This window comes from Narcine bancroftii, chromosome 6 (assembly GCF_036971445.1).
Source record: "Narcine bancroftii isolate sNarBan1 chromosome 6, sNarBan1.hap1, whole genome shotgun sequence".
Taxonomy (NCBI): domain Eukaryota; kingdom Metazoa; phylum Chordata; class Chondrichthyes; order Torpediniformes; family Narcinidae; genus Narcine; species Narcine bancroftii.
The window spans coordinates 204,040,930-204,059,962 of NC_091474.1; the positions used below are offsets into that span (position 1 = coordinate 204,040,930).

General features: G+C 41.6%; 2 long non-coding RNA genes across 3 annotated transcripts in view; one reads left to right on the forward strand and one right to left on the reverse strand.

The window, feature by feature from the left end:
* LOC138736973 (uncharacterized) overlaps nucleotides 1-14,342 on the forward strand; it is an 87,192-nt gene extending 72,850 nt beyond the window's left edge. For both annotated transcript variants that reach the window (XR_011340691.1, XR_011340692.1), the window contains 2 exons: nucleotides 11,530-11,723; nucleotides 12,216-14,342. This is a non-coding gene — a long non-coding RNA (uncharacterized lncRNA). The remainder of the gene's footprint in view (nucleotides 1-11,529; nucleotides 11,724-12,215) is intronic.
* Nucleotides 1-19,033, reverse strand: part of LOC138736975 (uncharacterized) — a 43,329-nt gene that overhangs the window by 16,660 nt on the left and 7,636 nt on the right. The window lies entirely within an intron of this gene.

A 19,033-nucleotide genomic window follows, 5' to 3' on the forward strand; every position in this document is an offset into this window, starting at 1 on the left:
AGGTTTATGGGCTAGGGAAGATTTAATACTTTTTTTTAGGAAGGAATATGTGGGTTGGCACAACACTGAGAGCCGATAGGCCTGAACTGTGCTATATTGTACAATGTTCTATAATATTCACAAGATCACAAGATAAAGGAACAGAAGCACATTGAGTCTGTTCCGTGACTGTACACTAAGCTAAATAATGCTCACACCTCGTTCCAATTTCCAGCCTTTTCCCCATATCCCTTGATACCCTTACCAATGAGATACTTATCCATTTCCTGTTTAAATGCTCCCAGTGATCTGGTCTCCACTGTTTTGTGCAGCAGTGGATACCACAGATTCATGACCCTTTGACTAAAGAAGTTCTTCTTCCTCTCTGTTTCAATTGGATAACTTCTAATTTTAAAACTATGACCCCTTGCCTTGATTCACCCATCAAGGGAAACATCCACATTCACTCTGTCAAAACGTTTCAATATTCAAAATGTCTCTATGAGATTCCCCCTCATTCGCCTATACTCCAACGAATACAACCCAAGAGTTGCCAAACACTCCTCATACGCTAGCCCTTAGATTCCAGGAATCATCCTAGTGAATATCCTCTGCACCCTTTCCAACAACATCACATCCTTTCTAAGATAGGGGGCCCAAAACTGTATACAGTACTTCAAATGGGGTCTCACCAGTGCCCCATAGTCTCATTAACACCTCTCTACTCTTATACACTATTCCTCTTGAAATGAATGCTAGCATAGCATTTGCCTTATTTACCTCCAATCCTACCTGGGCATTAACTTTTAGGTTTCCCTGCACAAGGACGCCCAGGTCTCTTTTCACCTCTGAGGATTGAATTTTCTCCCCATCCAAATAGTTCTCTGCCTGTTTATTTCCACTGCCAAAATGTAGAACTGAACACTTCTCAACATTATACTTCATCTGCCATATTTTTGCCCAGTCTCCCAATCTGTCTATAATCCCTCTGCAATTTTACATTTTCTTCAACAGTTCCTGCTCTGCCACCTATCTTGGTGTCATCCGCAAATTTGGCCACAAAACCATTCATTCCACAATCCAAATTGTTAATATAAATTGTAAACAGCGGCGACCCCAAGACTGACCCCTGTGGAACACCACTTGTTACAGGCAGCCATCCTGAATGGGATCCCTTAATTTCAACCCTTTGCTTTCTGCCTATCAGCCAATTTTTCTATGCAGTCCATGGACCCTCACCTTATTTAGCAGCCTAGTATGTGGCACCTCATTGAAAGTCTTTTGAAAATCCAAATATATTACATCCACAGCCTCCCCTTTGTCTATCCTACCTGAGATTTCTTCAAAAAACTCTAATGGGTTGGTCAGGCAGGATCTACCCTTTAAAAAATAACATGCTGACTAGGACCAATCCTGTCATGCATTTCCTGTTATTTCATAACTTCCTCCTTGAAGATTGACTCTAATATCTTCCCAACCACCAACGTCAGACTTATAGATCTATAGTTTCTTTTTTTCTGTTTCCCACCTTGTACAGTGAAACTACATTGGCAACCTTCCAATCCCTTGGAACCACACTAGAGAATATTGATCTCTGGAAGATTGTCACCAATGGATACACAATCTCCAAAGCGACCTCTTTCAAAATCCACAGGTATACCTTATCCTGTCCGGGAGATTTATCTATCTTTAATCCATTCAATTTACTTTGCACAATTTTTCTAGTCACCTTAACTCCCTGAAGTCTCTGTCTGTCAGGAATATTATTGATGTATTCCATAATGAATACTCACATAAAATATTGATTTAATTCTTCTGCGATTTCTTTATAACCCATTATAATTTCCCCAACATTGTTTTCTATCAGTCCTATGTCAACATTTTTCTCTCTTTTATTCTTTATATATTTTTTAAAAAACATTATCTTTTTTTTATATTGTTTTCCAATCTCCTTTCATAACTCTTCTTTCCTTATGACTTTCTTTATTTGTTTTTGTAAGTTTTTAAAGGTGTCCCAGTTCTATGATTTCCCACTAATTTTAGGATCCTTGTATGCCCGCCCCTATGCTTTTATCTTCACCTCCGCTTCTTTTGTTAGCCACATTGGTACCATCTTTCCTTTGACTAATTTCCTTTTCCTTGGAATGAATCTATCCTGCATGCCTTTTATTATTTATCAAGATATCTTCCAATCCTGCTCTGTTCCTCCAACTAATTTGCTTTTCCAGTCGACTTGAGCCAGTTCCTTTCTCATACCACCACTGAAAAATTGATACATCCGATAACATTTTTACCTTTTCAGATTTGAAATTGAATTCGACCATGTTATGGCCACTGCTTCCTAGAGATTCTAAGACCTTAACTCCCTAATGACCTCAGGTTCATTGCACATGACCCAATCGAGAATTGCAGATCCTCTGGTGGGCTTCTCAACAAGCTGTTCAAAACATCCATTTCTTAGGTTTCTACAAACTCACTCTCCTGTGATCCAGTCATTTCCATCTTTCCCAATCCCCTGCCATGTTAAAATCTCCCATAATTATTTTGATATTATCTTTGTTTCATGCCCTTTGTATTTATGTCTGTATCTCATAGTCCACTTCCTAACTGCTGTTTTGGGGCCTGTATATAACTGCTAATATGATATTTTTACCCTTGGTATTTCTTAATTCAACCCATACAGATTCTACCACTTTAGACCCTATGTTCCTTCTTTCTGTTGATTTAATGTCATTACTGATCATCAGAGCCCCCCCTCCTCCTCTACCCTCCTGCCTTTCTTTCCTATAGACCGTGTATCCTCCAATATTGAGCTCCCAATCGCACACCTCATTGAGCCATATTTCAGTAATGCCCACATGTCGTACCTTTTTAGTTGAATCCGCGCAACCAGGTCATCTACTTTGTTTCTAATGGTACGTGCATTTTAGTATAGTGCCCATAAGCCTGTTATCGATGTCGTTTGTGCTGTATTCCTGTTAACAGCTCTTTCTCCTGTCTGCCCACCTGCTTTTCCTTTATATCATTATAGACCACCTCTTTACTATTAATTTCTACCTCTGATGTTACTCCCTGTCTCTCTGCTATGCTCTCATTTTGATTTTCCTCTCCTTGCAAAGCTAGTTTAAACCCTCCCCAATGGCTCTAGCAAACCCTTCTGCCAGGATATTGGTCCATTTCCAGTTTAGGTGCAGCCCATCCTTTTTATAGAGGTCTGACCTTCCCCAGAAGCGATCCCAATGATCAAGGAACCTGAAGCCCTGCCCCCTACACCAATTCTTTAGCTGCACATTCATCTGCCATAACTTTCTATTTGTACACTGTCTAGCATGTGGCACAGGGAGCAATCCGGAGATTACCACCCTCGAGGACCTGTCTTTTAACTTTCTATCTAACTCCCTATAATTCCCTCTTCAGGACCTCATCTCTACCTTTATCTATGTCATTGGCCCCCACGTGAACCACAACATGCGGCTGCTCTCCCTCCCCTTCCAGAATGCTGCTGAGATGATTTAAGACATCCCTGACCCTGGCACCTGGGAGGCAATATACCATCCAGGAGACTCTATGCATTCCAACAAATTTCCTGTCTGCCATCCTAACCAATGAGTCCCCTATTACTAATGCTCTCTTCTGCCCTTCCCTTCTGAGCTAAGGAGTCAATCTTTGTTCCAGAGACTTGACTGCCTCGACTCATCTCTGGTAGATCATCCACATCAGCAGTATCCCAAACAGCATACATAATTTTGTATACCTTGATCAAATCTCCCCTCTTCTGTGCTCCAAAGAATAAAGTCCTGACCTGTTTAACCTTACTGACTCAATTCTTTTTTTTAAATTTTTTATTTTTCACACTATAAACCACATTGATCAAGATACATACATTTTTCTTTTCAAATATATACAGTGTCATTTTCTCCCCCCCCTCCCTCTTCCCATCCCACCCTCCCTACCTCCCCTCCCATTCATTTAAAGTTCAGAATCTAAGATACATTAAACCCGTCAAACAATGTTGTCACTCAATAAAAATAAACAAGAAATTCCACTGAGTCAATTCTTTTCATTTCCTTCTCCTTCTGTCATTTTAGGTGGTAGATGTCCCCGGTAGGTTTTCTCTATTGTGTTTCATGTATGGCTCCCATATTTGTTCCAATATTGTAATATTATTTCTTAAATTATATGTTATTTTTTCTAATGGAATACATTTATTCATTTACCATTGTTATATTCTCAAGTTATCTTCTAATTTCCAGGCTGACATAATACATTTTTTTGCTACAGCTAGGGCTATCCTAACAAATCTTTTTTGTGCACCATCCAAATCAAGTCCAAATTCTTTGTTTTTTATGTTACTTAGGAGGAAGATCTCTGGGTTTTTTGCTATATTGCTTTTTGTGATTTTATTTAATATCTGGTTTAGATCTTCCCAAAATTTTTTCACTTTCTCACATGTCCAGATTGCATGAATTGTTGTTCCCATTTCCTTTTTACAGCGAAAACATCTCTCAGATACTGTTGGGTCCCATTTATTTAACTTTTCCGGTGTAATGTATAGCCTGTGTATCCAGTTATATTGTATCATATGTAACCTCGTGTTTATTGTATTTCTCATAGTTCCAGAGCATAACTTCTCCCATGTTTCCTTCTTTATCTTTATGTTTAAATCTTGTTCCCATTTTTGTTTAGTTTTACCATTTGTTTCCTCATTCTCCTTTTCTTGCAGTTTAATATACATATTTGTTATAAATTTTTTGATTATCATTGTGTCTGTAATCACATATTCAAAATTACTTCCCTCTGGTAACCTCAGACTGCTTCCCAATTTGTCCTTCAAGTAGGATTTCAGTTGGTAGTATGCCAACACTGTATCGTGAGTTATATTATATTTATCCTTCATTTGTTCAAAGGATAATCATTTATTTCCTGAAAAGCAATTTTCTATTCTTTTGATCCCTTTTTTCTCCCATTCTCTAAAGGAAAGGTTATCTATTGTAAAAGGGATTAGCTGATTTTGCGTCAGTATTAGTTTTAGTAATTGGTAATTTGTTTTATTCCTTTCTACATGAATCTTCTTCCAAATATTGAGCAGATGATGTAATACTGGAGAATTCCTACGTTGTACCAATTTTTCATCCCATTTATATAATATATGTTCAGGTATCTTCTCCCCTATTTTATCTAGTTCTAATCTAGTCCAATCTGGCTTTTCCCTTGTTTGATAAAAATCTGATAGGTTTCTTAATTGTGCGGCTCTATAATAATTTTTAAAGTTTGGCAGTTGTAAGCCTCCTTGTTTATACCATTCTGTTAATTTATCTAGTGCTATCCTCAGATTCACCCCTTTCCATAAAAATTTCCTTATTATTTTCTTTAACTCCTTGAAGAATTTCTCCATCAAGTGTATTGGCAATGCCTGAAATAGGTATTGTATCCTTGGGAAAATGTTCATTTTAATACAGTTTATCCTTCCTATTAGTGTTAGTGGTAAGTCTTTCCAATGCTCTAAGTCGTCCTGTAATTTTTTCATTAGTGGATAATAATTGACTTTATATAGATGGCCGAGGTTTTTATTTATTTGTATACCTAGGTATCGTATTGCTTGCATTTGCCATCTGAATGGTGATTCTTTCTTAAATTTTGAGAAATCCGCATTATTCATTGGCATTGCTTCACTTTTATTTGCATTAATCTTGTATCCCGACACTTCTCCATATTCCTTCAATTTCTTATGTAATTCTTTTATTGATATTTCTGGTTCTGTTAAGTATACTATAACGTCATCTGCAAATAAACTGATTTTATATTCCTTGTCTTTTATTTTTATCCCTTTTATTTTATTTTCTGTTCTTATCAGTTCTGCTAGTGGTTCTATGGCTAATGCAAACAATAAAGGAGATAGTGGGCATCCCTTCCTTGTTGATCTGCTTAAGTTAAATTGCTTTGATATATATCCATTTACTGTCACTTTCGCCAATGGCCCCTTATATAATACTTTAATCCAATTAATATATTTCTCTGGTAAACTGAATTTTTAAATCTCCATCTATACATTCTTGGAGGGATGTCCTCTAACTCTATTGTCAATATCAGGGGTGAGTGGTCCGATAATATTCTAGCTATATATTCTGTTTTTCTTACTCTGTCTTGCATACGAGCTGATAACAGGAATAGGTCTATTCTTGAGTATGTTTTATGTCTACCCGAATAATATGAATATTCCTTTTCCTTTGGGTGTTGTTTCCTCCATATATCCAAAAGTTGCATTTCTTGCATCGATTTAATTATAAATTTGGTTACTTTGTTCTTTCTGTTAATTTTTTTCCCAGTTTTATCCATATTTGAATCCAAATTAAGGTTGAAATCCCCTCCTATTAGTATGTTCCCTTGCATGTCTGCTATCTTCAAAAAAATATCTTGCATAAATTTTTGATCTTCTTCGTTAGGTGAATATACATGGAGTAAATTCCAAAACTCCGAATATATCTGACATTTTATCATTACATATCTCCCTGCTGGATCTATTATTTCCTCTTCTATTTTAATTGGTACATTTTTAGTGATTAATATAGCTACTCCTCTAGCTTTTGAATTATATAACGCTGCTGTTACATGTTCTACCCAATCTCTCTTTAATTTCTTGTGCTCCATTTCAGTTAAATGTGTTTCTTGCACGAATGCTATATCAATTTTTTCTTTTTTCAGTAAATTTAGCAGTTTCTTCCTTTTGATTTGGTTATGTATTCCGTTAATATTTAAAGTCATATAGTTCAATGTAGCCATTTCATACTTTGTTTATCTTTCCTTTCCGTTTCCTCATCATCACCTTTCCTTCTTATCCATTTCTGCTTTCTTGTTTTGAACACTTTATAAGACAACATTTCTAAAACATCAAACATTTCCCTTATTCTCCTATCTAAAATTTCTTTAACCCCACTATCCCCTCCCCTTCCTGAGTTGCCCTTTATCCCTTGTCGGGCAACCACATCTCCCCTCTCCATTTGGATTTGCAAATTCATTCGCAAGCGTCAACTGATTTCGCAGTGACCATAACTCCTCCCCACCCAGCCCCCCCAGAAAAGATTTTAATTTTCATATATAACAAAGGTCACTCTCTTAATTCCCTCCTTACTTCCTCTCTTCCCTTTCTTTCCCTTATTAATTCTTATCTATACTCTATATATTTTCCTTTAAATACGGATACACTCATGTACACACACATGTATCCGTATTTAAATACACACACATATATATATATATATATATATATATACACCCATATACACACATACATATAGTTCGTGGTCATTTTTACTCTCGTTACATGTCTTCATCTCTCTGCCTGTTTTGTAGTTGTTCTGCAAATTTTCGTGCTTCCTCCGGATCCGAGAATAGTCTGTTTTGCTGCCCTGGAATAACTATTTTAAGTACCGCTGGGTACTTTAGCATAAATTTATATCCTTTTTTCCATAGGATCGCTTTTGCTGTATTAAACTCCTTTCTCTTCTTCAAGAATTCAAAACTTATGTCTGGATAGAAAAAAAATTTTTGACCTTTGTATTCCAGTAGCTTTTTGTCTTCTCTTATTTTCTTCATTGCTTTCTCCAATATATTTTCTCTTGTTGTATATCTTAGGAATTTTACTAAAATGGATCTTGGTTTTTGTTGTGGCTGTGGTTTCGGGGCTAATGTTCTATGTGCCCTTTCTATTTCCATTTCTTCCTGTAATTCTGGTCTTCCTAGGACCCTGGGGATCCAATCTTTTATAAATTCTCTCATATTCTTGCCTTCTTCATCTTCCTTAAGGCCCACTATCTTTATATTATTTCTTCTATTATAATTTTCCATTATATCTATCTTCTGAGCTAACAGCTCTTGTGTCTCTTTAACTTTTTTATTAGATTCTTCTAATTTTTTTTAAAGTCCTCTACTTCCATTTCTAATGCTGTTTCTCGTTCTTCCACCTTGTCCACTCTTTTTCCTATATCTGACATGACCATCTCTAATCTATTCATTTTTTCTTCTGTACTTTTAATTCTTCTTTTTATTTCACTAAATTCTTGTGATTGCCATTCTTTTACTGATTCCATATATTCTTTAAAAAAAATATCCATTGTCTTGCCTTTCCCTTCTTCTTCCATTTCTCTATGTTCTTCTTCTTCCTCTGGGTTGGTCATCTGTTGTTTCCTTGTTTTCTTTTTACTCTCTTCTTTCTTGTTCTCGTTGTTTTCTATGTTCTCTTCCTGTTGTGTTGTAGCTGTCATTCTCAGCTGTGGAGATCGACTCCTCAGCTGGTCCCCCCTCCCGTCAGTGTTTTTTTTGTCATGTGCGGTTGTGCACTTTTGCTTGGCTCCGCGAGCCATTTTTGTAGACCCAAGCTCGGGACTTCAACTGACCTTAGGGAGCGGGCTTCTCTCTCCGTGGCGGGCCTCCTCGGACAGGTAAGGCCTTCACCTTCTTCTTCCAACGTCCTTTCTTTTTCTCTTCTTCACGTTGCTTTTGACTTTTCTTTCTTCGCTGCCATTTTCTTCCCACCTTTACTTTCACTTTATTTTAATTTTTATGTTTGTGCCTTTGTGTTTTCTGTGTTTTTTTTTTAACTTTTCCGGAGAGGGCTGGAGTTCCCCGACCGGCCACTACTCCATCACGTGACTCCTACTGACTCAATTCTTCAAGCCCTGGCAAATCCTTGTAAACCTCTGATGCACTCTTTCAACCTTGTTGATATCCTTCCAGAGTTAGGTGACCCAAATTGCACACAATACTCCAAATTTGGCCTCACCAATGTGTTATACAACTTTATCATAGCATCCCAACTCTGATATTCAATTTTTGATTTATGAAAGTCAATGTACCAAAAGCTCTATTTACAACCCATTTTCAGGAAATTATTTATCTGTATATCCAGATTCCTCTTCTACCGCTCGTTTCAGTGGCCTACTGTTTATCGTATATGTCCTACCTTGGTTTGTCCTTCCTAAAGACAACACCTCATACTTGTCTGCTTTAAATTCCATCTTCCATTTTGCAGCCAATTTTTCCAGCTGGCCAAAATCCCTCTGTAAGCCTTGAAGCCTTCCTCATTGTCAACAGCACCTCTAATTTTTGTGTCATCTGCAAACCTGTTGATCCAATTCACCACATTATCATCCAGATCATCGATATCAATGACAAACAGTGGACCCAGCACCGATTCTTAAGGCACACCACTAGTCACAGGCCTCCTCTCAAAGAGGTAATCATCCACTACCACTGACTGACTTCTCCCATAAAGTCAATGTTTAATCCAATTCATTACTTTCCACGAACACCGAGTGACTGACCCTTAACTCCCATACAAGACCTTGTCAAAGGCTTTACTAAGGTCCACATAGACACTATCCACAGGCTTTCCTTCATCAACTCTTAGAACAACTTCCAGTAACTGACCCACTACTGTTGTCAGGCTCACCAGCCTATAATTTCCTGTATTATTTTTGGAGCCTTTTTTAAACAATGGAAGAACATGAGCTATTCTCCATTCCTCCAGCACATTAACTGTGGCTCAGGCTGTGTTAAATATATCTGCCAGGGCCCCTGAAATTTCTGCATTAACATCCCTCAGGCCCTGGAGATTTATCCACCTATATTTGGCTTAAGACAGCATGTACCTCTTCATCTTTAATTTCTGTAGGTTCCATGATCCAGTGCTTGATTGTCTCACTTTTATATATTCTGTAGAAGTGGGGCAAACAAACAGTGGGTCATGGAACCTGCCAGCTTCCTGAGTAAATACAGATGGAAAAAAAAACCATTTAAGATCTCTATATCTCTCTCCCTTTCCCTCTATCTTCTTTCCTACAGCTCTGCACTCACAGAGCCACACCCTTCTCCCCGATCAATTCTCACCTTTCCTCTCTTATCCTATTCATATCCAATTATGGCCTTTTGCCTATTGTTCTGTACTCCACCCCCTGCTCTTTCTTCCCTCCTACTCCAGCCCTTTTATTCAAGAGCCTGCCTGCTTTTTCTGCTCATACCTTGACGAAGGACTTAAGCCCAAAAGTTTGGTTATATATCTTTACCTCCTATGACACCTGCTGAGTTCCTCCAACATTTTTTGCGTTTTTACTAAGATCTCTCTCATATCTTTTGGCTCCATATATAGCTGACCACAATGATCTCCAAGAGGACCGATTTTGTCCCTATCATCCTTTTGCTTTTAATATACCTGTGGAAGCCTTTTGGATTTTCCCACACCTTATTTGCCAAAGCAACCTCATGTCTTCTTTTAGCCCTCCTGATTTCTTCTATTTTTTCTTGTTTTTTTTTTTGATCATCATCCAAGTACCTCATTTGCTCTTTGATGCCTATACCCAGCTCCTTCTTAAACAAATCCCCAATATTCCTTGAAAACCAAGGTTCCCTCTGCTTGTTAACTTGTAATTTATCCTGACAGGAACATATAAACTCAGTATTCTCAAAATGTCATCTTTGAAGGCCTCCCACTTACCGAGTACGTCCTTGCTAGAAAACAACCTGTCCCAGTCCAGGCTTTTGAGATCCTTTCTCTGATTGAGAATCTCAGTCTGGGGGCCAGACCTATCCTTATCCATAATTATTTTAAAACTAATGGCATTATGATCACTGGACCCAAAGTATTCCCCTTGTCCTGTCTCATTCTCTAATGGGAGATCCAATGTTGTACTCTCTCTAGTTGGTACATTTATATATTGATAGAGAAAACTTTCCTGAGCATATTTAACAAACTCTAAGCCATCCAGCACTTTTATAAAATGGGAGTCCCAGTCAATATGTGGAAAGATAAAGTCACCTCCTCTCACAACCTCATGTTTCCTGTAGGTAAAACATGAAAGTCTGCAGACACCGTGTTTGAAGTAAAAACACAATGCTGGAGAAACTCAGCAAGTCAAACAGTGTACTTTATATAGCAAAGATAAAGATATATAACCAAGGTTTTGGGTTTGAGGCCTTCATCGAGGTATCGTTGCAAGATAAATGTATTGTGGAAGTTATTAGAGTCAAAGAGTGAGGGACATAATTAAGATGGATGATCCCAGTCTTTTTCCCACCATTGGATGTAGAATTAAGCTAAAAGGGAAATGAGAGGTAAGTTTTGGGTAGGTATATGGACTGAGGTAGAGATGATTAACAATTTTTTAGAAACATTTGGACAAGTACATGGATAGGTTTAGAGGGATATGTGCCAAATTATAGCATATGAGCCTAGTTCAGGAGGCACTCTGTACAGGTGTCAGAGTGTACAAGTTTGAGTAAGCCTCTTTCTGTTATTTGAGAAAAGCTGTACAATAATAGTGTTGACTTTTCCTATTCATAGAGGCAGCCAATTAGTGATTTCAGGTCAAAATATCTGCTGTCAATTATATTTAGACATACGCCACTGTTAGAAATTGAAAACTTCTTTCCCAGTAACATCGCTCAATGCAGATGGGGAGAATTTGCCCAGAGAACATTCAGTTGAATCCATGTTAAAGAAGTAAAAGGCTGTGGTAATTTATCAGTCCCTGACAAAGCACATGATTTTTTTTCCAGACACCATTTGGTTCTATTGCAAAAGAGTAAAGTGATCTGCAACAGACAGCCTGAGAAACATCACTTCCTGATGCATGGCTCAATGTGGATTCAAGAACTTGACTCTGGATCTTTGAATTCTTTGTACCTCCATGGACTAGTGAGGGAACAGTACATGCTCTTCTTTAATATATTTTCAATTTAAGACTTATCAGGTAAAGTTACGCTTATTTTTCATGCCCAGTCTAATCTCATTCTTTCTCACATGCTTTTCATTTGGTCTCACTTCCTCTCATCTTCAGACCAGATATTTAAGCCACAGACTTAAAAATAATTTGGCTAGCTCTTTGCTACTTTGAAAACGTACTTTATTTCAGACATAATATTTCTGTAAGCAAAAAAAAAACCAAGATCACATGCTGTCCCAAGAAGGATTTTTAATCACTTTTCTTGATATATTCACCAGACTTATAATCTCTGGTACATTTGGATTTTGATCCATAAATAGGTTTTATGTAATATTGAAAGTTACAATTTATAAACGATTTTGTCGGCAATTATTGAAGTGCAGGTGAGGAAGGTGGTAGTGATGGCGGGGGGGAGGGGGGGGGAAGGGATAGTGGGTGGTGGAATTTTTTTTAGTGAAAAAGAACTTCTTGTTTCTCAAAGAGATTAATTTTAGCTCTAAATTTTTTGTTTCTATCCAGATTTGTGCTGAGGCATCCTGCACCTGATTTTTTTCCCGTGCAACTCTCCTGCTGACCACAGGCTAAACAGAACAACTTGGTCAAGATTGTACCAATTAAGATATCACAGGAATGTACAGACTGGAAAAGTATGGTTAAGAAAATACGAGTGGCTTCTTAAACAGCCATTGATCTTATCATGGCAAGGAAAGAGATCACAAAGTTTGTATTCAGGGATATTTACCTGCATTCAAGCTGTTAAAATTCGACTGGTTACTTTCTATGGATGCCATTTCCATTTAACTCTGTGTTTTACCATTCTTAAATACACTCTGCAAACTTTTCTGTTCAATTGCAATTTATTAGAGATCAATGGGTAATGGAGTGAAATTGGCAGCAAAATGGATAAAGTCAACATACTTTATGAAGTATGAAGGAAGAGTTGTGGAGCCTTGCTGGTGTGGACTTGTAGTGGATTTCAATCTGGGTTGCTGATGTTGTAATGGCAATGCACTAATCAGTATCCTATCTGCCACCTTGAAGTCCTGGTCTGCAGGCTCCTGAATTTTCTACCTGGAGGTATCAGTGAGAAGAGGTTGAGACAAGGGTGATGGGGATACCTTATGATGTTGGCTGCCTTCTTGAGCCAACATGTAGCCAACAAAAGGCAGGCATAGATGAGGCCCATGTGGGTACCAATGGCTACCCCTTTGACTTGGAGAAAGTGCGATGTCAAAGGAGAAGTTATGGTGGGTAAGGACAAGATCTATCAGCTGGAGGAGGGTAGTGGTGGAAGGGGAACTGGTTGGGTCTGTTGTCGAGAAAGAAACAAAGAGATTTGAGGCCTTCAGAATGGAGGATGGAGGGGTATAGTGATTGGATGTCCATGGTAAAGGTAGGCAGTCTCATTCAGGGAACTGGAAGTTGTTTAAGTGGTGGAGAGCATGTAAAATGTCACAAATGTAAGTAGGGAGGGACCAGACCGGGGGGAACAATGGAGTCAAGATAAGCAGATTCTAATTCAATGGGGAAGGAGCATACAGAAGCAATGGGTCTACTGGGACATTTGGGTTTATGGATCTTGGGTAGGGGGTAGAACTGGACATTATGGTGTTGGGAAACAATGAGGTTGAAGACTGTGGTGGAGGAGGGGATGGGTGGTTAAATGAATTTCCCAATTTCATTTAATGAGATCCTTCACTCTTTGGATCCATTCCTTTCTGCCCTCTCTCCATTTGTTTTTCATTCCATACACCTGCGGTTGCAGGGCGAATGTACAAACTCTTTTTAGATATCAGTGGATTTCAGCCTGGGTTGCTGGTGTTGTAATGGCAATGCACTAATGACTATACTATCTGCCACCTTGAAGTCCTGGCCTGCAGGCTTCTGTATTTTCTACCTGAAGGTAGCAGTGAGAAGAGGTTGAGACAAGGATGATGGGGATACTTTATGATGTTAGCTGCCTTCTTGAGGCAGCATCTCACATAGATGTCTTCAATAATGTGAGGTCGGAATCTGTGATGGAACTAGCTATGTTTCCTATTTTCTACAGCCTTTTTCGTTCTTTGCCACTCGAATTACCAAACTAGGCTGTGATGTAACCAGTCAGTATACTTTGCACAGTGCACCTGTAGAAGTTCTATAGAGTCTCTGAAGGGATTATTGTGGTCTCTCTCCTAGCCATGATGATCATTTTGAGGAAAACCATAAACATCGTGAAGGACTCTGGTAAACCACTGTAATGTATAATTATCTGGTCAAGTATGCCTATTTGCTGGTTGTACCTATTGCCCCTCCCCACAGACTCCTACAGCTCAGTGCAGGACAGCCGAACAGCAACAATATGCTATGTTCTTAAGTGAATTAAACCCTATTAGTTTCTCCACAATAGTCTCCTGGGTAATTGCATCAGTTTAATTCACTTTATGTTTTCAACATTGGAACAGATCCTCAAACCAGAAAAACTGGAAATCAACCCTCATGTGGTAAAACCACTTGTATATGTAAATACCTTGACCTTATATATTTGACCCTGTTTTCACTGTCCAGCTTGAGCCAACATGTAGCTATCATTCCACAACCCTGGTCCCATTTCGAGTCCAGGTCAGGGTGAGCCAGCAACTCAAGGGATGCTGTCCAGCTCTAGCTAATAAAAGCTTTCAGTTCCTGTAGTTCAGTCTTTTGGTAAATTGATCGTGCATCACCTGAATAGCCTGAGGCATCTACCATCTTCATACTGTTTTGAGGCATTCCTGAAGGCCTCCTCTACCAATGTGCGATCAGAGACCAACAAACTGCAAGTACTGCACTCCTGGGTCAGCACCCTGGTGTACTCCACGATCAGGGCGTACCAGCAGACCATGGACACCCTCAAAGGGCAATACCTGTGTAAGATCAATATAGTCTATGCTGGACACCTTCTAGTGTCCAGAAAGCAACAACCTGTTGAGTCAAACGCCGAATATCTCCAGGCCCTGTGAACACTCGGCAGATCCTGTGAATGCAAAGCTGTGTCCACTATGGAGAATACAGAGGACCTGATCTAGGACGTCTACGTCGTGGTGATCAGGTCAAATTGCATATGACAGAGACCTTTGGACCAAGGAGAACTCAGCCTGTGGAGAGTAGTCGAGCTGGAGGTACGCGGAGAGCAGTCGAGCTGACAGGTATACTACAGGTGGCTCTCCAGAACACGGAGGCCTACTCGACTGACAATGAGGCCGCCTCGTGGTCATCTCAGTCGCAGCCATCTTGGGACGTTCCACCACCCCTCTGCTCTACTAACAACTAGACTACAGCAGCAGTGCTCTACAAAAGCCTCCAGATGCTCTTGACCAGCTCTTATAATGACCTGACCACAGCTGCTGTGTTCCAGGAACCCCCAAAGTGCTACTTCTGTGGCCTGGGCAAGCATCAGAGAAAATGCCGCCCAGCAAAGGATTTAATCTGCTCCAGCTGTAGAAAGAAGGGCCATTACGCCAAAGCATTCAAGTCCAAACCCATTCCTTGCAGCGCCACATGCGGATCATGGGGGACGTCTTCATCCACACCACCATTACCCATGGCCAGCAACTCCATGTGCGATCCACGGCAGCCGCCATCTTGGACACCACCTTCAGGTCCCAGCCGCACCACGTGGGGGCCGTGGAGGCTGACATCTTCTGGATCCAGCAACACCACGTGTGGGCCCTGCGGGGCCACTATCTTGGACACCGCCACCTTCTACTGCAGTGATGTGCAGCGACCTGACCCTAGCCTCCATCATCCTCAACTAGGACAGTCTGCACCATCTCGCCAGGTTGATGATGGACATCAAGGTAAACAGCCATGTGACGAGTTGCTTGTTCGATAGTGGGAGCACAGAGAGTTTTATACATCCAGACAAGGTGCAGACCCTCTCCCTCATAGAACTGCAGGTGAACCAGAGGTCTCCTTGGTGTCCAAGACGTTCAGGGTTTCTGTATTGTGACTTTAACGGTGCAGGGTACTGTATATGACAAATTTAGATGATGGTAATGTCACAGCTCTGCATTCGTGTACTGTTGGGGCTTGATTTTCAATGTCACCTTAAAAGCGTGATGATGGCATTTGATGGGCCCCATCTACCCCTCAGCATTCGTAATCAGCAATTCTATAGCCGACCCCCTGCCGCACATGTACACCCACCAAACCACTCACCATGCATGACTTGCATGCTCTCCACACTTAAAGAACCCGCCTCCATTGCTATTCGCCAACCTCACCTCTAACTTAAAATCCGTCACCATTAAAAGCAGATAGTACAGTGCCGGGAACAGGGCCTTCATCCAGGTGGAGGTACAGCGATTATTAAAGAAAGGGGTTATTGAAGCCAGCAGTAGCCCTTGGAGAGCTCAGGTAGTGGTAGTGTGGAACGGGGAAAAGATTAGAATGGTCATCGACTACAGTCAGACCATCAATAGATACACTCAATTGGATGCATACCCTCTTCTGTGTATTGCCGACATGAGGAACCAAATTGCCCAGTATTGGGTCTTCTTGACCATCAACCTAAAGTTAACATATCACCAGCTACCCATCCGCCCAGAGGACCCCCAGTATACTGTGTTCAAGGCGGATGGCTGCCTCCACTACTTCCTGTGCGACCCCTTTGGCGTCATGAACAGCATCTCGGTCTTCCAGCAGGAGATAGACCGTATGGTGGATCAGTACGAGATGCGGGCCACTTTTCCGTATCTTGACAACGTCACCATCTGCGACCATGACACCAATCTCCAGAGATTTCTCAAGATAGCTAAACTCCTTAATTTGATGTACTACAAAGCAAGTGCATGTTCCGCACAACTCGCCTGACTATCCTTGGCTGTGTTGTGAAAAATGTTGTCATTGGCCCAGACACAGACCACATGCGACCATTCCTGGATCTTCCCCTTCCACACAGCCTCAATGTGTGGACCATATGCACAGTGAATCCCCAATTAATGCAGATAAGGCCTGCCCCCTTATCAAAGCTACTTCCTTCCCTTGGCAGAGGAAGCTCGTTTAGCCTTTGACTGCATCAAGTTCTACATCACCAAACCTATAATGCATGCTGTGGATTAATCCACCCCTTTTCAGGTGGAAAGTGATGTGTCAGACTTCGCTCTGGCAGCCACCCTTAATCAGGCTGGCAGGCCCATCGCAATTTTTTCACGCACCCTGCAGGGCCCAGAGATTCAACGCTCCTCAGTCGAAAAAGAGGTCCAAGTCATTGTCGAGGCAGTGCAGCACTGGCGTCATTACCTGGCCAATAAGAGATTCACTTTGCTGACTGATCAACGCGCTGTTGCATTCATGTTAACAATCAACAGCATGGCAAATTTAAAAACAATTAAATACTGCGTTGAAGAATATAATTATTCACCTATAACTATGACATCCTGTACCAGCCAGGGAAACTTAACGAGCCACCAGATGGCCTGTCCTGTGCGACTTGTGCCAGTGCCCAGATCGACCAACTGCAAAACTCCATAATGATCTCTGTCACCCCGTAGTCACCAGGTTCTTTCACTCTGTCAAAGCACGCAACTTGCCGTACTCCACTGATGAGATCAGGACCATGACAAAGAACTGCCAGGTCTGGGCTGAGTGCAAACTGCACTTCTACCATCCAGACAGAGCAGAACTCATTAAAGCCATTCACCCCTTCGACTTTAAAGGACCCCTGCCCTCCATCGAACATAACAAACTTCCCTAACATCGTTGATGAATATTCCTGCTTTCCATTTGCCATCTCCTGCTCGGACATGACTGCTGCCACAGTCTCCAAGGCCCGGCATAGCTTCTTCACTTTGTTTGGGTTCCACAGCGACCGAGGACCTTCCTTTATGAGTGACGAGCTGCACCAGTACTTGTTGCCCAGAGGCATTGCCATGACCAGGATTACTTGGGGTAATGGGCAAGTGGAGAGAGAGAATGCTACGGGCTGGAAGACAGTCCTCCTGGCCTTGTGGTCCAAAGACCTCCCAGTCTCCCAATGGCAGGAGATTCTCCTGAGGCCTTCCACTCTATCAGGAACCTGCTGTGCACTGCCACTAACGCTACACCACATGAACATATGTTTCCCTTTGTGCTTACTGCAAGGGGCGATCTCTGTACCTACAGGAAGACCACCTAAGGGGCTGACTCCACCTGGCTGGCTGTCAATCAGCCGATCTGAATATAGACCAGAACTGGCCCCTCTTGAGCCAGTCACATGGGGAGCCACCAAGGCATGAACTGGTATTCAGACTTTTACTGGAATGCAGCTATATAGTCTTTTGAGTTTTGTGCTTGCTTTCTGCTACCTCAGCGCATCACAATTTATTGCAGTAAAACTTTTAAAGAGTGACCATGGAGAAGTTTCTGATGATCGGGAGCCTGGAGATTGACCCTCAACATTCAGAAGCCCAGGCACACTTCGAGATTTGGAGGCATGCGATTGAGGTGATCACCCTAACATAGGCGGAGGAGGTGATGCACCAACCTGAGCCCATGAGCTTTCCAGGCCATCAAGGACTGCACAGACTATGAACCTGTGATGGCCATCATGGAGAGCATTTACAAGCCCCCAACAAACGTGGTCTACACATGGTACCTGCTCAGCATCAGGACTTAGCAGCCAGGTGTGATGGCAGATCCCTATCTGGGGACTCTGCTTGAGCTAGCCTGCCTGTGCCTGGCCGAAACCAGGGTGACTGAAGCGGAAGTAGAGCGATTGATCCGGGATGCTTGTGTGCAAGGACTGCGTTGACTCACTGGCCAGGACAATGGAGGTAGTCCACACCCTGGAGGCTGCAGCTCATCATGCTGAGGCCTTTGATGCCCAACTCTCCCAACCTCTGGACTGGCAGATGCAGATGACCGCCTTCACCGAGGGGCCCTATATGGAGAAGACTATCGCTGCTGCCGGCGCCGCTCGCCCCTGTAAGTACTGTGGGTCCCAGTGTGGGTCAGACAGGTGATCCTGCAAAGGCTGCCCAGCGAGGAACTCATACTGCTCCAGATGTGGGAAGAAAGGTCATTTCACAAAGGTGGGGCTTTCCAGGCACATCGGGAATGCTGCACCTCTCCTCGACCAGCTGGGAGCCCTTCCTGAACATCGCTACGTGTGAGGACTAGGAGATGCCATCACTCGCCCCGCCACTTCCGCCCACAGCGCTAACATCACATCCGGCCTAGCCAATGACTGGCGCTGCTGCAGTGTGCATGCTTCACTGCCAGTCAGCTTGCCTGACTGTACTGATGCCATGTGCGTCCACTGGACCGCTATCTTGGGCCAGCCAGGCCCTGACAGCACATCGATGGGATGACATGGTCATCATGGGTGCATACCCTATTGC